At 52.4% G+C, this 17,429-nt stretch overlaps 1 long non-coding RNA gene across 1 annotated transcript; it reads left to right on the top strand.

The window, feature by feature from the left end:
• The first annotated feature begins 7,115 nt into the window (after positions 1-7,115).
• LOC109271012 (uncharacterized) lies at positions 7,116-8,369 on the top strand. The gene is made up of 2 exons (XR_002081796.2): positions 7,116-7,457; positions 8,124-8,369. It is a non-coding gene; the product is annotated as an uncharacterized LOC109271012 (long non-coding RNA).
• Positions 8,370-17,429: the final 9,060 nt, after the last annotated feature.

Here is a 17,429-nt window from a genome sequence, read left to right as displayed (position 1 = left end):
TCACCCTTGTGCATCCAGAGAATGAGTCTAGGTAGGTGTAGTTCTTTGCTGGAAGAAGTCAGAGGTGGGAGCTGTGAGCGGCAAAGGCATCGCTATGGGGCACCCACCGTGCCTGCTCCATGAGGCAAATCATGAAAACAAGTAGTTTCCAACGAATGAATGGATTTTAGCTATTAACAACAACAACAACACAACAGAGAGAACTTTCTCCAGGCTTCCCAACCCCAAGAAAGAGACATCAGAGGGTCTAAGAAAAAGCAAGAAATAGACATAAGGTGACCCCATTCCTACCCCCAACGAAGACAGATCTGAAAACATTCCAGAGAAACACCTCCGCATCCAGAGAACATCAAAATGGTATATCACTGGAAATGTTAAAGGATGTTTACTCCATTTCCCGTAGGGAAGCAGGTAATGTTTCTTTCCTTTTGTTTTTTTAATTTGTTTTCATGTTTATTTTTGAGACAGAGCATGAGCGGGGGAAGGGCAGAGAGAGAGGAAGAGAGAGTATCTGAAGCGGGCTGGATGCTGTCAGCACAAAGCCCGACGATGATGCGGAGGCTGGATCTCAAGAGCGGAGCCATGAACTCCTGACCTGAGCTGAAGTCAGATGTTCAACCACCACCCAGGTGGCCCGGTAATGTTTCTTTCCACGAGGGGGTAGTATGCTAAGGGAGAATGGCCCTGAAGCTGGTGAGGGACGCTGAAGGCTGGCCTGTTGGAGGCCGCTGTAAGGGATTCAGTGGGATGACCTCATTCTCTGCTGGGAACTCTCCCAGGGCTCCCGCGGTGGACCTTACCGCCTCTGCACACACTGGCCCATCTTGCAACATCCAGCCCCACGGGTCTTGTCCAGAAGTACCAGTAATTTACCATCCCCTGAGGGATAACTGGAACTGATGGCAGATGGAGAGCCGGTGAAGGAGCACCCCAGCTCCTTGCCCTTGAAGGGGTAACGTGAGGGCATATGGCACTCACCACTGCCAGCACCCAGGGGCACTGAGAGCTAGGGGCTTACAGTGACGACTGGCTTGGTTATGCTCCCTTTGCCAGCCCACCCCCCATCTCGGTCTCGCTCGCCACGGCCACCATATGCCACACAGCCCATTCTACCCACCTCTCCCCCGCTCCTCATTCACATGTGTCATGTCAGCCGCTGGAAATCAACCACGGTGGGAATTTACACTGTGAAATTGGCAGACGCTACAGATCGGGGTGTTGCTTTTTGGGTTTGGGTGGGGTGTTTTGTTTTGTTTTGTTTTTCCCTAAAGAACCAGTTTACCCGCATTCTATGGGCTCATTTTCCCACTTTCTTATTGTTGCTTCTTGGCACCACCTCCCAAATAAACTTATACTCAAACCCTTTCTCAGGGTCTGCTCCTGGGGAAACAAAAATGAAGACAGCTCTGAGCCTGCAGACCAAGGCAGTTAGTTATCTGTCTCACGCAAGTGCTGTCACAGAGGCAGTCATGTCCTTACCTTATACTCTAGCCTCTTCTCCCCCCTGCCCTCCTTCTCACCCTCTCCCTTCCCCCTACACACACAGCACAGCCCAAGCCATCCCCACTCTCCCTAACACCCTCAGTGCACATTCATTGTTTATACCCACCCGGCATCCGTTCCCTTTTTGCTATCGACAGCACCCTGGTTTCCTCCAAGGACGGTGCTAAGTTGCTTCAATGGTGCCAGTCCTTCTCCCCTCTCCACATCTAAACCTTCCACCGTCAGACTTTATGGTTTATCTCACTAAAGAAGCCAAGTTTACATCCCCGCCCCTTGGGTCTGGGCCCAGTCCTGTGGCTTGGGAAAAAGAATGAGGCAGAAGTGATGGTGTGCCCAGTCTGAGCCTCAGCCTTGTAAGAGCATCACTGTTTCTTGTCTTGTGGCTTTGCCATCAACCCAAGGAGGACATTCGGGGATGATCAACTGGTCCCAGGAGGAGAAGATGAGAGGAGTGGCGGGGAAAGCGGTCCCAGCTAACTGCCTCAGACAAGCTCAGCCTGGCCAGACACTCCAGCCAAACCACAGATGTGCACGCAATAAACACTTCCTGTTCCAGGCAGCCAGGTTCTGTGGTTGTTTGTTACAATAAAGGGAACCATCCCCACCCACTCAATCCATACGGTTCAGGTGGAGCTGACCCCCATCTCCCAGCTCCAGAGAAGACATGTGCCAGTCAGTATAATCTGCACCCTGGTACCCTGGCCTCAGTCACTATTTCATAAATGGGCCTGTGGTCCAAGCCAGGCCAACGAGACCCAACCCTGGGACATTTCCTGGAATTCCTGGGGAAGAAGTACTCGCTTCCCATTTGGGTTGCATAGATGGTGGGAGGTCAGCCAGCTGCTGCAAGCAGCCATCTTGCTACTGCAACAGTAAATGCCTTCTGGAGAATGGGGCCGTCACGTGCCAGCGAACTGGCTCTCCTCCCACAGAAAATAAAAATTTAAAAGGCCCTGGGGAGCCTGGATGGCTCAGTCGGTTGAGCGTCCGACTTCGGCTTGGGTCATGATCTGGCCGCTTGTGGGTTCGAGCCCCACGTCGGGCTTTGTGCTGACAGCTCGGAGCCTGTGGCCTGCCTCAGATTCTGTGTCTCCCTATCACTCTGCCCCTAACCCGCTCGCATTTTGTCTCTGTCTCTCTCAAAAATAAACATTTAAAAAAAATTTTTTTTAATTAAAAAAAAAAAGGCCCTGATTTGTAGTGTTTGCCAATTTCCATGATATAAATACTCCTACCACGGACAATTTCATGCTACCAATGACTTAACTGTTCGAGATTCCAGAAAGTCTTACCATTGGCTCCGGCACACCCCTGAAGTGGAACGTATACCGTGGAAAACAGAAGCAAAAGATGAAGAGATAGACAGTGTTCTGGAGATGTTATGTGAGCCCCTACACCTAGCCATGCCTGAAATCCATTAGTCCCTTGGACTGTACTCATATGTGAGCCAACAATTTCCTTCTGTTTTTTCTTAAGGCAGTCTGATTTGGGTTTCTTTTACTTGCAACTGAAAGATGACTAATACACACACACACACACACACACACACACACACACACACACACACCATGAACCTCCCATGCCTTGAAAAGTAATAATACATCATTAAAAAAATAACAGTAGTGGGGCACCTGGATGGCTCTCAATCGGTTAAGGGTCCAACTCTTGACTTCAGCTCGGGTCATGATCTCAGGATCGTGACATTGAGCTCCACGTCAGCCTCTGCACTGGGCATGGAGCCTGCTTAAGATTCTCCCTCTCCCTCTCCCTTTGCCCCTCCCCCTCCTCATGGGCTCTCTCTCTCTCCCCCTCTCTAAAAAATAAACTAATTAATTAATAATAAATAAATAAATAAATAACAGCAGCAAGGCAAGTATTTAAGCACCAACTATGTGCCAGGCACCTTGGAGACACATAGACACATCCTGCTAATAATTTCCATACCGCCCTTACAAGGTAGACGTCACTGGGTTTACTCTTCAGATGAGCAAACTCGCAGAGAAACTGAAGGACTTGCCAGTTGACATCAGAGCCTGTGACTCCACCCACCTCCCTCTGGGGCCCCTCTTACTTTAGCCGCCAACCAGTTCTTCTGCCAAGAATGTTTCCCGCCTCTTCTCTACCTGTTGCTCCCTGACTCATCTTTTAAATAACTAAGTAACTTGGGTCAGGGCTTGGTCTCACTTTCTCCATACGTCACTCTGCTTTCTTCCGTGTGACTCCATTCTGCCTCCTGGAAGCCTCTAAAGCTCCAGACCCATTGCCTCTCTGTCACAAGTCCACTAGAAAATAAAATTCCCTTTCCCAAACTCATCCTCTGAAAATAGTGGGCCTGGGGGCTCCTGGGTGGCTCAGTCAGTTGAGCATCCAACTTCGGCTCAGGTCATGATCTCACAGTTCGTGGGTTTGAGCCCCGCATCAGGCTCTGTGCTGAGTGCTCAGAGCCTGAAGCCTGCTTTGGATTCTGCGTCCCCCCTCTCTCTACCCCTCCCCCTCCCCCGCTCATTCTCTGTCTCTCTCTGTCTCTCAAAAGTGAATAAACATTTAAAAAAAAATTTTTTTGGGGGGGTGCCTGGGTGGCTCAGTCGGTTGAGCGGCCGACTTCAGCTCAGGTCATGATCTCATGGTCAGTGAGTTCAGGCCCCGCGTCGGGCTCTGTGCTGACAGCTCAGAGCCTGGAGCCTGTTTCAGATTCTGTGTCTCCCTCTCTCTGACCCTCCCCCATTCATGCTCTGTCTCTCTCTGTCTCAAAAATAAATAAACGTTAAAAAAAAATTTTTTTTTTTAATAGTGGGCCTGACTCTCATTGAGACCCATCCTTGAGCCATTTAGTGTGGTGGAGGGACGGATATATGAGTTGGCTTAGGCCAAGTTCACATGCCATGCCCTAGTTTGTCACATGCATGCCCAGACCGCACAGACTGAGGCCAAGGTCGGATGCCATGCCTTAGGACTAGGTGGTGTGGGCTGAGTCTCACCCAGACCATATAGACTGAGTTTGAGGGAGTAGTGGTTTCCCCAAGGAAAATGAGGAAGTTCTTAGCAGAAGTGAGAGTGGATGCAGAACATAAAAACAACAAATTCCCAACATACACATCTCCATTCTAGACCACCACCCAAAGCTAGGTGGCCATTATTTCTCATCTGGTTTCTAACTAACGCCCTGACTTCAGCCTCCATATCTTAACCATCCTCTGCACAGCTCTGAATCTTTCAACTTCCACTCAAAAACAAAACAAAAAACTTCAATGACTCCCTACTGTCCAGTCCATAAAATCCAAGCTCCTAGACCTGAAACTCAACACGTGCCCTGCTCTGACTCTGATGGAACTTTCCAGTCTCCTTGCCTCCAGTTTCCCTTTTCCCACTTACCTGACATTTCAGCCAAACCTATCTCATGTTTTCTCTCCTCTGAGCCTTTAGCTCACCTGGAATGCTTACTGCTCCCCTCTCCCTTTCTCCAAGACCCCAAAATCAAGCCCAGCTCCATGGCCATCACCACCAGGAAGGCACGTATTCTGCTGAATCCACACTGACTCCAAGTCTCCAACCCAGCCACCCCCTGCCTCTGCCCCTCAACTCCTCAGCGCCCTTCTCATGGTGTGGCTTCTGTTGGGGAGACTTTGAGCTCCTGCGAGCGGGCCTCCCAGGTAGTCAAGCCAGCCCCACCATTGATCAGGACTCTTTTAATTGTGAGAAACCCACGTTGAATCTCTTTAAGTGCAAAAGGTCACTGCTCAGCAGTAAACACACACAGAACAGGGGAGCCAGCAGGCAGGATTCAAGGTACTTGTCTTTCTCTCTCTCTTTCTCTCTCTCTCCACTCCTCCCTTTCTTTTCTTATTTCTACTTTTCTCGACGTGATGGTCTCATTTCCTACTGTAGCTGGAGAAGGGGGCTTCTGGTGATTCTAGCTTACATCACGCTTAGAACTTGGGATCTCAGAGAATGGAAGACCACCTTCCCTGACAGTTCTGGCGGCAAAATTCTAGGTACAACACTGGCCTGGCTTAGGTCATATGACCTTCCCAGAGCCAATCAGTCCGTGGCCTGAGGAATAGGGTTCTCTGATTGGCCAGGCCTGTGTCACGTGACCGTGGCAGGCTTTGCCCCACCTTTAGAGGTTCTACTCGGAATACGCCCCCCAGGAAAGAACGTTGGTTGCCAGAAGACAAGGCGGAAGAGAGACAGAGAGAGAGACAGAGAGAGAGAGAGAGAGTCGCTAACCTCAGAACCCCCGCAACACCCAAGCGTGAGGACTGGTTCACATCGTGGATTCTCCACTTAGCTGTTACCCACAACTAGTGATGGCTGAAGAGCCGTGGATAGGGAGAACACCAGCTCACGCTTGGCCAGTACCAGTGTGCCGGGCACTTATTCTAAGCACTTCCACATGTTAACTCACTCATTTCTCATGACAACCCTAAGAGCTGAGGACAATTATTAGGTGAGAAAAGTGAGGCCCCAAAAGGTAAGCCACTTGCCTAAGGCCCTCCAGCTAAGAAGTTGGGGCCCAGGGGTGTGGTCCCAGAACCTATGCCCTCCCCACTGAAGGATACTTTGGACAAGGGGACCTTGGTGGTGGCCGGTGCGCCCACACACAGGAGAGCTAGAGAGTACACACATGTACAGGAGTACATTCCGGAGAGCCAGAGAAACCTGCCCCCACACGGTCATAACCTCCAACCTGCCCAGATTTTTCTTCATCAGAATAGCCCAGGAGCCGGGCTGGCGGTATCTGTCTGGCTCTGCCCCAAGAGAGGAGGCGTGATACGACACCCCAGCCCTCACCAGCTTGCCAGCCCCTCCCGCTCCAGCTAGTCTGGACTCCTCAGTCAGCTGGGGTTCTCCACCCCTGGACGCCCTGAGCTCCTCCCTCAGCGACAGGTGCAGCAGGGGGCAGGAGACAGGAGGCCGTGGAGGCCCCAGTGACAAGAACAGAAACCAGAGCCCCAGGCCAGGACAGCACTGGAGAGGAATGCGGAGGAGACAGACAGAAAGAGAAGAGGAGGAGACAGACGGAAGGAGACAGACAGAGGAGAAGACACACAGGAAGAGAGCAAAGGCAGAATGTAGGAACCAGAGATGGGGCTGCGTCCTCCCTCGCCCTTCCCACAGGCAACACATCTCTCTCTTGTCTCGGGGCTGAAAGCAAGAAGGGGAGAGGGAAGACCTTGTAAATGAGGCAGGTGAGTTTCAATTCTCTTCGAGTCCCTGATGCAGAACGAGCACCTCCGGAGGGGAAGTGAGTGAAGACAGGTGCCCATGGGAAATACCCCTCCCTCAACCCCACTTTGGGCAACAGGCCCGATGCTTAGAGGGCCCCAGAAACACCTTCCTGACAGGGCTCCAGAGACCAAAGCCCATGGCCACTGAGCCCTGCAAAGTGGCAAAAGGAGAAGGCAGAGGGACACATGCCAGACCCTGCCCATGTCTCCCCAGGGATCTGAATTCTCTTCCCACCCCACATCACACAAAACCCCCATTCTCTCAGAATATCTGATACCTCCCGTGGAACAGGAACTTGAGGTCTGGCTTTGTCCCCAACCAGCTGTATGACCGTGGTTAACCTCTTCCCTTCCGAAGACCTCAGTCTGCCATCTCCATAGTGAGCGGCCCTTTGGGGGCTGGGGCTCTGCGGTCCTGGGACTCTGTTGGCCCTCACCAGCCTTCAAAGCCACTGGTGCTCTCAGAAGGATGCTGGTCAGCCTCCCCCAGCTGTCCACCCTACCCGTCTCCCGGAAAGCCCCCTATCCTGTCCAATGTCCCACCTCCTTCTAGCAAACCGTAGCTGGCCCATGCCCTCCGGGCCTTGCAAGGAGCTGACCACCATCCATAGAAATAAGAGGACCCGACGTGAGACGGAAAGTGAGAGCGGCTGATTCCTCCCTACTGGAGAACACAGCGGCACCAGGCCGGCCTGGCCTTTTGCCTGACGGCCCGCGTTTAAGACAGTGCGTAATGCGGCCACAGCATAGGCTTCCGCACCCCTGACTCCCTAGAATAGGAATGATTTGCAAAAGAGAGTAAGTGGAGGCCTAGAATGGCAGGTCAGAAACCCCTGCCCAGATGCCAAGAGACAGCCATGAAGGCAGGGGGGCCGGGTGGGGAGGGAGGATGACCCGTGGGCACACTGGCCTCCTTCTCACGGATGCCCCGAGGAGGGCGCTGGGAGCAAGGCGCGTCCCGTAACCGCAGCCTGCGCCTGGTGTCAGCCGCGTGGCGCTGCGCAACACCCGCCCCCCCCGCCCGTCCCCGAAAACCAAAGGCGCCCCTTCCAGAGAAGAAAAAGGAGGGAGCCTCATCATTAATAGCGCTGGCGGCAAGGTAAAGCCACCCGCCCGCTCCGGCGCACCCTCGCCCATAATTATGCCAGCGAAGCTTTCATCCCCACGCGCGCACGCCGAAAGTTTATTGTTGTATTTCGGCCTTTTGTTCAGTCTCCTGTGCCTTTTATGCAAGGGGAAGGGTGCTGAGGGGTCAAAGCATCCTCCCCCGGCTCCTCTCTCTGTCAGTCCTTTTAGAAAAACACCCAAAGCCATAATTTGTCTTAGAATTTCTTTTGAAACAGCTACAAGAAAGACTCGCGACTGCTCTTTTCCCTCTGTTTCTGATTCCAGCCATCCCTTTATCTGGCTTTCATTAGAGCCTCGGCCGCGCCTCTTTTGTGGGAGAGACTTATGGGAACCCAGGCAGTTTCCCAGCCGCTGTGATGTTGCTAAAGATTAAAAAGGAGCTTTGAAGCTGTACCAGTTCTCTCTGCGCCCCCTCGGTACAGGGCCTCAGAAAGACCCAAGCCATCTGGCAAACCTGACATAAAGACAAAATAAAGTGATTGAGACTGGCTCTTCAAAGCCACAATGGCAGATTTGTTGATTTGGGCGTTATCTTTCATGCAAGGCCCTCAGAAGTCACCAGAACACCTAGGTAATCTCGGGCAGGCCTCACTGGACTGGACAGGCCGAGGCTCAGAGAGGGACCGGGCAGCTCCTGGTGGGGCTGAGGGATGGACCGAAGGCTGCTGGAGGTGGGCCCCGGGAAACTCAACAGTTGGAGCCGGAGCCGGGCCCTGGCCGTGGTTTACAGTGAGGACTGCCAACCTGGCCCCCGCCTCGTGTCCCATCTCAGGAGGGGTGCCTGACACCGGCCAGACGGAGTCAGAGCGAGAAGCTGATGTGAGGCTGTCCTGAGCAGGAGGGGAGCGGCAGGGAGATGAAAGGCCGCTGCCCTAATTGCAACCGACAGCCCGTTAGTAACGCCCTGGCAGCTTCCATATCGGGACCTGCTTCTCGCGGCTTCCGGCTGGGCAAGGCCTGGGGCAGATGGCTGTCTGCCGGGGCCCGCGGGAGGATCTCCCTTCTGACTGATGCTGGGACGAGCAAAGATCCTGGAGGGAAAGAACCAAAAAGCAGCCCTGAGCCAGTCCTCCATTAACACCCCGCCTGACCCCCAAGTAACCTGGAGCTTGGCCCTTGCTGGACCTCAGTTTGCCCTCCTGCAAAAGAGACCTAGTGGACACTCATGGACAGAGTCTCTCCTATCCTGTTGGGGAGCAGTGTCCAGAGCCAAAGCCTTGGGTCATGGCCGCTCCTCTGGCCTGGATGGGAGCCTGGAGGAGATGATGCCAGAGCCAGGACTACACATGAACAGACGCCCCCCACAGACTGAGCTTCAGTGCAGGAATCTGGGGGACACCCACACACACACCTACTACTGATGTGACCTCACGCAACCCACTCCCCTCTCAGTGCCTCGGTTGTCCTCGTGTTCAGGAGTTGGAAGTTCAGGAGTTAGAATACACCAGAGTTATTCAGGTGCTGGGGAGAACTGGGGTTCCATGAACATTCCTAAGGGGGCCAAGGGGAGGTCAAGAGGGAGCTGAGCAGGTACTACTCTGGGGTCCTCCAAATAGAGCGTTCATCTGTTATGCACACTGAGCTTCAATAAAATCTCCAGGATTTTTTTTTTAAGGTTCCGCTGATTAAAACACATGTACAACTTAAAAGCCACAAGTTGAGAGGGTCTGCTCCTTCTTTCTGACCTCCCCGAATCTGTGATTCACATCGGACCGCAGTGAGCTCAACCAAGAGCTAAACTTCATTCTATCCAGTTTTAACCAAATGATGAGCTCCGAAAGTCTGACCATGGATCAGCAACCAAGTCTCTATTGAAAATCTACTCTGCACTCGCACCGGGGAGAATGTAACACCTGCGTGTCCTCAAACACCAGACCCAGAAAAGATATCTAAGGGATGTTCACATTCACAAGGGACGGGGTAGATCAGCATCTGCTTTCTAAACCAGAGAGAGGTGGCCACTGATCACAGGCCTGGGGGACAATTCATCTATCCCCATATTCCTGTGCCCCCTCCCTCTAGCCAGATGCAGGACTGGGGCCCCAGCTCTTCCTCCGCTGCCCTGTCCCTTTCAGAGAGTCCAAAGAGGAAACGTCTCAGTTTCCTTTCCATCACAGCTGGCCCCAACCACCCTTCCTTCCTGTGAAGAGCACAGCTGGCGCCAGGGTGGGAGGTCCACAGCAGAGACTTCCTGGCACCTTGGTAGTGACGTGCCAACATGAGATTAGGCTTCATCTCTATGTCCTTCCAAAGAGAGAGAGGAAGCCCAGCTCCTGGAGAGGTAGGGCCACAAATGAGCACATGTGGGAGGGGGCATCCTGCCCACCAAACCCTAAAGGGAGTCTTCCAGAGTAGTCCCTCCTTTTCTAATCATGCCTCCCCAGCATCTGGTGAACTCCTACTCATGCTTCAAAACCCATCCCCAGTGTCACTCCTGCCTTCAAGCCCTTCTGAGCTTCCCTCTCCCTCAGCTCATATGCTGCTTCATCCACATCTGTCTTGGGTAACTCTGAAATTAAATGGCAATAGTTTTTTCAGGAAGCAGGCACACATCTGGAAATCAAAGGATCTCGGTTCAAATCCCAGCTGTCTTATTCACCAGCTGTGGGACCTTGAAGAGGTCCATTTTCCCCTCTGAGCCCCAGTTTCCTCATTCATAAAGTGGAGAACACAGAACTTACCCTCTAGGGTTGTGTTGAGGGTTAAAGAAAGCGATATATGTGAAAGAGCTGAAAATTCTGTCCAACACAGAGAGGCACTCAAAACGAGTGAGCTCCATTCCTTCCTTTGTAGAAAGTGACCTTCTCAAGGGCAGGAACCAGGTCTTCATTCACCTTCTCATTCACTCATTCATTCATTCACCCACTCATTCACTCGTTCATTCAGCCATCATCACTGAGCTCCTGTAGAGGAGCAAGCCCTGAACCAGAAGCTGGGTTCTGCAGCAAGTCACAAGACAGACACTTTCCAGGTGCCCATAAATCTCCCAGTTGGTCGTCCTCACCCATGTGTCGTAGAACCCGCTTTGGATGACACTGACTCCACCCTTCCCAGGCGGCCGGACCAAGGGCAGGTCTGCCGGGTCCAGGCTGGAAGTTGCCAGCCCCACCCCAGGATCATCAGCAGACCTCTCTCCTGCAGTAGGTGTCTTCTGGAGGCAGAGCCTTGTCCAACACTCGGGGAGAAGAGAAATGAAGACACGCCATGCTTCCACTCTCAGGGAGCTGCTGGTCTGGTGGGGAAGACACCCGTTTCATCCCTGGGGAGTTGTCAGCCTGATGGAAGAGACTGACATCGTTCTCAACCTTGGAAACTCCCAATCTGATGGAAGAGTCCTAATTTCCTGATTTGGGGAACTTCCAGTCTGAGGACAGAGAGCAGAGTCACATTTTCCCTGATACTGGTGGCTCTTAGTTTGATGGGGGAGACACATTTCTCTCTGATTGTAGAATTCCCAGTCTGATGGAGGAGACACATGGCTCTTGATCTTGGACCAGTCTATCACCGATGGAGGAGTGTGGAAGGGAGGGGTTGTTCCCATCCCAGGAGGGCACCTCCTCTGATGGGAGAGGCAGTCTGTGCCCATAGATAGCTTGAGAGGCAGATAAAACAACATATATGGAAAAAAGAGATCAATGTAGAGTCCCTTTGACAAGCTAGCTGTGCAGTATCTCTATCTGTTTGTAGACTCAGAAGTGATATTCCTGGCTCTGCTGACACACCATCCTAATCCACAGGGCAGGACACAAATGACAGAATCATTGCCTCACAAGCATCCAGCCAAGCCCCCTCACCAGAGAATCCAAGCCAGAGCTGGCCTGAGGCCCCAGTCGCTGGCATCTTGTGCCAGTCTTTGCCAGGGGAGGGCTTTCTCACGATCAGGGACATCTGGGCTGGCCCAGCTCCCAGAGGCCACCGACATAAAAAGCGAGGGGCTCAGCGGAAACACCATCTGCACATCATAAAGCCGCGTGGTGGTTCCCAGAGGCTGCCTCCAGCTGCGCCCGTGCTGCCCGGGGAAAAGCAGAGGAAGGCACCAAGTGACCAGGAGGGGCAGGGGGAAGGATGGCCAAGAGGAGAGAGCCAGGACGTAACTCCTCTCCCTGGCACCCTGCGCCCTTTGGAAGTTAACGTCACCTGGTTTGGAAGTTAACGTCACCTGCCCGGGATCACAGGTTCTAACCATTCCTGAAGGTGACCTGTGACGCGAGCAGTATGCAGTGGCGGTGATGCACTCAGATCTGAGGGTTGAACTGCCTGGATTCGAACCCTAGATTTACTCATTAGGGCAGGAGATAGACTTCCCTGCGCCTCTTTTCGGGCCGGTGCCTTGGAGAGGACAGTAACCACACCCGTGTCCGGAGGTTGCTGCGAGAACTAAAAGAAGTAATACACGTATTGAGCTGTACCCTTAAGATGTGTGCACTCATTACACTTTAATAAATTTTTATTACAACAGAGGTAATAGGTGTCCCGTGTCTGCTTTGCCCCATTTCAAGAAATGTCTGACACTATTGGCTCTTACTATTATCATTGTTACCTTCCCTCCCACACACTAGCCTCAGGCTTCTGGAGGAGCAGGCACCTGTAAGGGGCGGAGGCGTTGAGGATATTTCATTGGCCACTCTCTCCAAGGCCCCGCCCCCAGCACCACGGCCACAGCTGATTGGACAAGGGGTAGGACCTGGCCTAAGGAAAGTTTACCTATTGGCAGTTGCACAGAGCCTGTCAGGTTCTCTGGGGAATTTGAACACGGGATCAGGCTGTCAGGTGTAGCGGATGGAGGATCACATCGGGCCGCGAAGAGCTGAGGAAGGAGAAAGAGACGAGTGACTGAGAACAGCAGAGATGAGAGAGACACAAGGTTCCGGAAAGACAGAAAGAGATGACAGACGGGGGGTGGGCAGGCGTCCAGTGCCCGGGTTTGGGTGCGCACGTGATTTCCCAGGAGACAAGGCTGTGCTGCGTCTCCTGACTTTGGAGCCTAGGAGATGAGTTTGGCCAAGAAGCACAAACACACCCACACACACACACACACACAGGCCAGACATGCACACCACATCCCACCCTACCAACATGCACGCACCGCTTTCTACATTTTCTTTACAATTCCCTGCCCATGCCTGAACGACTTCCAGAATGGTGACTCCCAAAGGAGATTAATTCTGTCGTGTGGCTCTAGGAGAAAAAATACCGTTGCACGGAGAGACCTAATGGGGCGTTTCATAAAGTGTCTAAACTGTGGCGTAGGAGCCTTTGCGTAAAACTTCATTAAAATCACATTACCTGCCGTCTCTCGGTCCTGCTCTCCTCCATGCCAGCTCGGAGGGTTTGACCCTCGTGGCTAGCGAGACGGCTGCTGGCAGCTCCTAGAGCTGAACCCTCCCTTAAACACAGCCAGCGGGAGGGGTCCTTGGGTCTCGGTTTGGGCTCCCCTGAAGGGAACACTGAGATAAAGATTTGAGGACGAGCGGTTTACTGGGACGCGATCACAGGAAACACTGGTAGGGAATGGGGAAGCCAGCCAGGGAAGGGAATGAAGCCAATAAAGGATGTGTTCTGAAGCCAGTTATCTCTGTGGGCGGCCGGAGCCTGATCTCACCGGGGAGCTGTGAGAGACAGGGTCAAGCATGCACTCGGAGGGGGATCAGGTCGTTCATCCACCAGCCTCCGTCAGCCCCTGGTTGAGGGCTGCATCAGGATGGGGTCTAGAACTCCTCACATCCCGCGCACTAGGCACCTCACTCGCCTCGCCGTGGTCCCAGCCCTGGCTGCTCCTTGGTGGCACTGATTCCCTGACACCCTGGCCTGCCACCTGCATGAACCCGGAGGGCTCAAGCAGCCTGAGAGAGCCCTCCGGAAGAGTCCCAAGGACTGGCAGTTGGAATCTCAGCCAGTGTTCATGGAAAGAGCAAATGCCAAGAGCACTAAGGTCGGGGCACAGACAGAGGCTGTCACATCGGCAAAAATCTCATTGTATCTCCAAGGTTCTGACTGGATTGTGTTTGTCTCTGGACCTATCACTGACACCAGAGGGATGTCCTGTGCCAACTGAATCGGTCTGGAGCGGTGAGATGGTGGGGCAGGGGCATGAGGGGGTGGTGAGGAGGCGTTCCCTTGTACTACATCCAAATGAATGGGAGTGGACCACAGCAGCTCTGGGAAATAAGGGAAATGGGTGCTGGGCTGCAACACGAACATGACACACAAGTGACCACCCCTCATGCCCAAGCTGCCAAATTAAGTGGAAGGTGACAAGGTCAAAGGTTCTTCCAGCCAAACCTTTAAGCTGGCCACTTGCCCTTATTAGAGTACAAAGCGTTAATGGAGCGGTGACTTGTGCCAGACATCATCCAGGCTCCGGGGAGGCACCCGCGAAAAGGTGGCGCTTCTGTTCCCTGAGCGTTCACGGGCAAGGGTAGCCGCAGGGGAGGAAAGGACAGCAATTACTATTTCAAGTACGATTGCATCAAATCCACTCACGAGATGCCGCTGGTTGCAACACACAATTATTTGGTGGACCACCAAGAAAAACGAAAAGCCACCAATTAAATGATGTTATACCGTGGATGGCAATTCATCCCAATTTCAGAAATATGAAATGTAAAAAAAAAAAAAAAATGCCCATCTTAGAATTGATGGGCTTGTGGTTATATTTTTATCAGTTTCGTTTGTGAAGGGTGTTTTCATAGACACTGTCTCGCTCTCTGCTCACCACAAACCTACTGAGGGCAATATCACTGCTATTTTCCACTCCATGAAACTGTACTCAGAGAGGGCAAGTGACTTGCCCGAGGTCACTGAGCTACTGACTGGTCAAAGTGGAAGTCAACCCCAGGTCTTTCTGGTTGCAGAGCCACGACACCACCAAGCCTCCTGGCGAGCTTCTTGGACTCTTGATTCTTCTTTTTACAAAATGTGGGCCCCTATCTCCCCTTCCCTCCTCCTCAGGACTGACAGGGAGCCCCACAAGCACCTCTTCTCTCTGCTCCAGCGACACACAGGCCCACACTTGAGATATTTGCAGTCCCAGGAACTCTCTTCCTGCCAGACAAGAGACCACGGGCACACAGTACCATATTCCACTCACCACCAGCTCCCTTCAAGGGTCTTGCCATGGTGAGCACTCTTCAAACCTGGGTCCCTGAGATTCTATTGCTTTTTTTTTTAATTGTTTTTTAATTGTTTTAATGTTTATTTCTGAGACAGAGAGAGACAGAGCATGAGTGGGGGCGGGGGGGGGGGGTTGCAGAGAGAGAGGGAAACACAGAATCTGAAGCAGGCTCCAGGCTCTGAGCTGTCAGCACAGAGCCCGACGCCGGGTTCGAACTCACAAACGGTGAGATCATGACCTGAGCCGAAGTCGGCGGCTCAACCAATTCTATTTCTATTTCTATTCTATTTCTAAGGAGCCAGGCCCTTGCCCCTTGGAACAGCTTACACTACAATGATTTCCTAGTGGCTTCCGTGGAAGTTTCCTCATATAAAGGCCTAAATGGCTGCAGGCTGAGAACCAGGGCTGGCTTTTTAGAGCAAGCCACCTAGGCAGTTACATGGGAGTTCACACTTAGCTTAATGCTCTGGACCCCACAGATTACATAGCAGATCCTGCTCCTGCTTAAAAGCATCTGAGCAAGGAGCCTGCCTTGTTACTCCCCACCCCTGAGACTCCTGAGGGGAGTCCAGGTCACCTCTGTGTGCTCTGGGAACAGGCAGTGCTCTGTTCCCAGAGCAGAGGGAGTGCTCCATTAGTACTGAAAGTACTGAAAGAAGTGTGTGTGTGTGCGCGCGCGCGCGCGTGTGTGTGTGTGTGTGTGTGTTGTGCACTCTAAGGTGCAAGTAACAGAAATCCAGTTCAAAGTAGCCAAACTCAAAGAGGGAGTTTATTTTCCCACTGGATTGAAAAGCGTAAGAGGCTGATGATCCAGAAACTCCCGTACTGTCAGTCACCAGGATATTTGCTCTAGGCCCTGCTTTTTCCACGCTGCCTTTATTCTCAGGCCTCGACAGCTCTAGGCTGACATGCTACAGCTTAGCAACCTCGGGAGAAACCTTCTCACCAAAACTTCCCATCAAAATCAAGCCTCAGTCACCCGCCCACCCCTTGCCAATCGTTCAACCAGGGGCTGTGATATTCTCATTGGCCAGGCCCCAGTCACATGCCTACCCCTGAGCCAATCACTGGCCCTAGAAGCTGTGATACTGCCATTGGCCGGTGTAGGTCACATGACCACTCCTGAACTAGTCACCGGCCCTGGCAGGTGAGATGCCCTCATTGGCAGGATTGGGTCACGTCAGGGAGAGGAGGCTCTCCAGATGGAACTCAGGATACGTTCTCAGGGAAAAAAAGGAACTTGGTGCCAGACGGTCTTGTACAACCACGGAACCCTGAGGCTTCTGTCTTTGTCCTCGCTTGTCTCAACTGTGGGCAACCTGAGACCCCTGTTGACTAGGAAGGGTGGCCTTGGGAAACTGGCAAAAGAGGAAGGTCTGGGAAATATCACACACCAGACAAGCAAAAAGCCAAAACTGGGCAGAACAGGCAGGGGCTGAGGCCAGGTGGTCATTCTGCACAATTACCACCAGAGGGCAGGCTTGCCTAGAGATGATGGAAAACAGGACGTGGTCAGAGGGCAGCCGTTAGGTGAGTCCTGTCCCAACCCTCTGATCATAGCAGGTGCCTACTGCTATACTTACTGCCAAGCCTTATGAAGCCCAACCCTGTCCTAAGCACTTTCCATGCATCAACTCACTGAATTATCAGCAATGACGTTGGCACTTTTTTTTTTTTTTACCCCATTTTATAGATGAGGAAACCAAAGCTTTGGAGAAGTTTTAAGCAATGGGTCCAAGGCCTTACAGCCAGAAAGGGGAAAGTTATGCAACTGTTCTACTAAACCCTGAGCTTCCTGAGGTCGGGGGTTGTGTCTTGCTCTTGTCTGAGGCCCCCACAGACCCTAACACAATCACTATTTGTTTAATGAATATCTCTTAAAGTGAGAATGTGGGCTCAAGGGCTGTCCAGATATGCTGCGTCTTGGAAGATGAGTCTTAGAGGCTGTCAGGGACCAGAGGGACCACAGCACACCAACAGAAGAGGCAGTTGTAGATTGGCAGCGGCTTGGCAACTCTGAAGTCTCATTGTAGGTCACTATTTACGCCTGTTCCAGGGGTGGCTAGCTGTGCAGATAGGAGAGGAAGAGCACGGGGCCCCCCACTGTGGGCTAAACACTATGCTAAGTGCTTCGAGGGAGACAGAGGTAAGTGTGACACAAACCCCTACCTCTGCTCCCCTCTTGGGAGAAGAAATCGGTCTTGGCCAGAAAGAAGAACCCAGAAGTAAGGTCCTGACTCCCATAAGAGCAAACTTCAACCCTCTAATAAAAAATGTGTTATGTACATGCTAAGTGCCAGGTGCAGCAGATACAGCAGTGAACACAGCTGAAAGATAGACACAGCTCAGGGCACCCAAGTGGCTCAGTCGGTTAAGCATCTGATTCTTGATTTTGGCTCAGGTCATGATCTTAAGGTTCATGGGATTGAGCCCCACATCAGGCTCTGCACTGATAG

Source organism: Panthera pardus, unplaced genomic scaffold (assembly GCF_024362965.1).
Source record: "Panthera pardus isolate Hobbes unplaced genomic scaffold, ASM2436296v1 HiC_scaffold_18, whole genome shotgun sequence".
NCBI classification, from domain to species: Eukaryota; Metazoa; Chordata; class Mammalia; order Carnivora; family Felidae; genus Panthera; species Panthera pardus.
The sequence above is the reverse complement of the archived record's forward strand: the minus strand, read 5'-3'. Positions and strand labels throughout refer to the sequence as shown.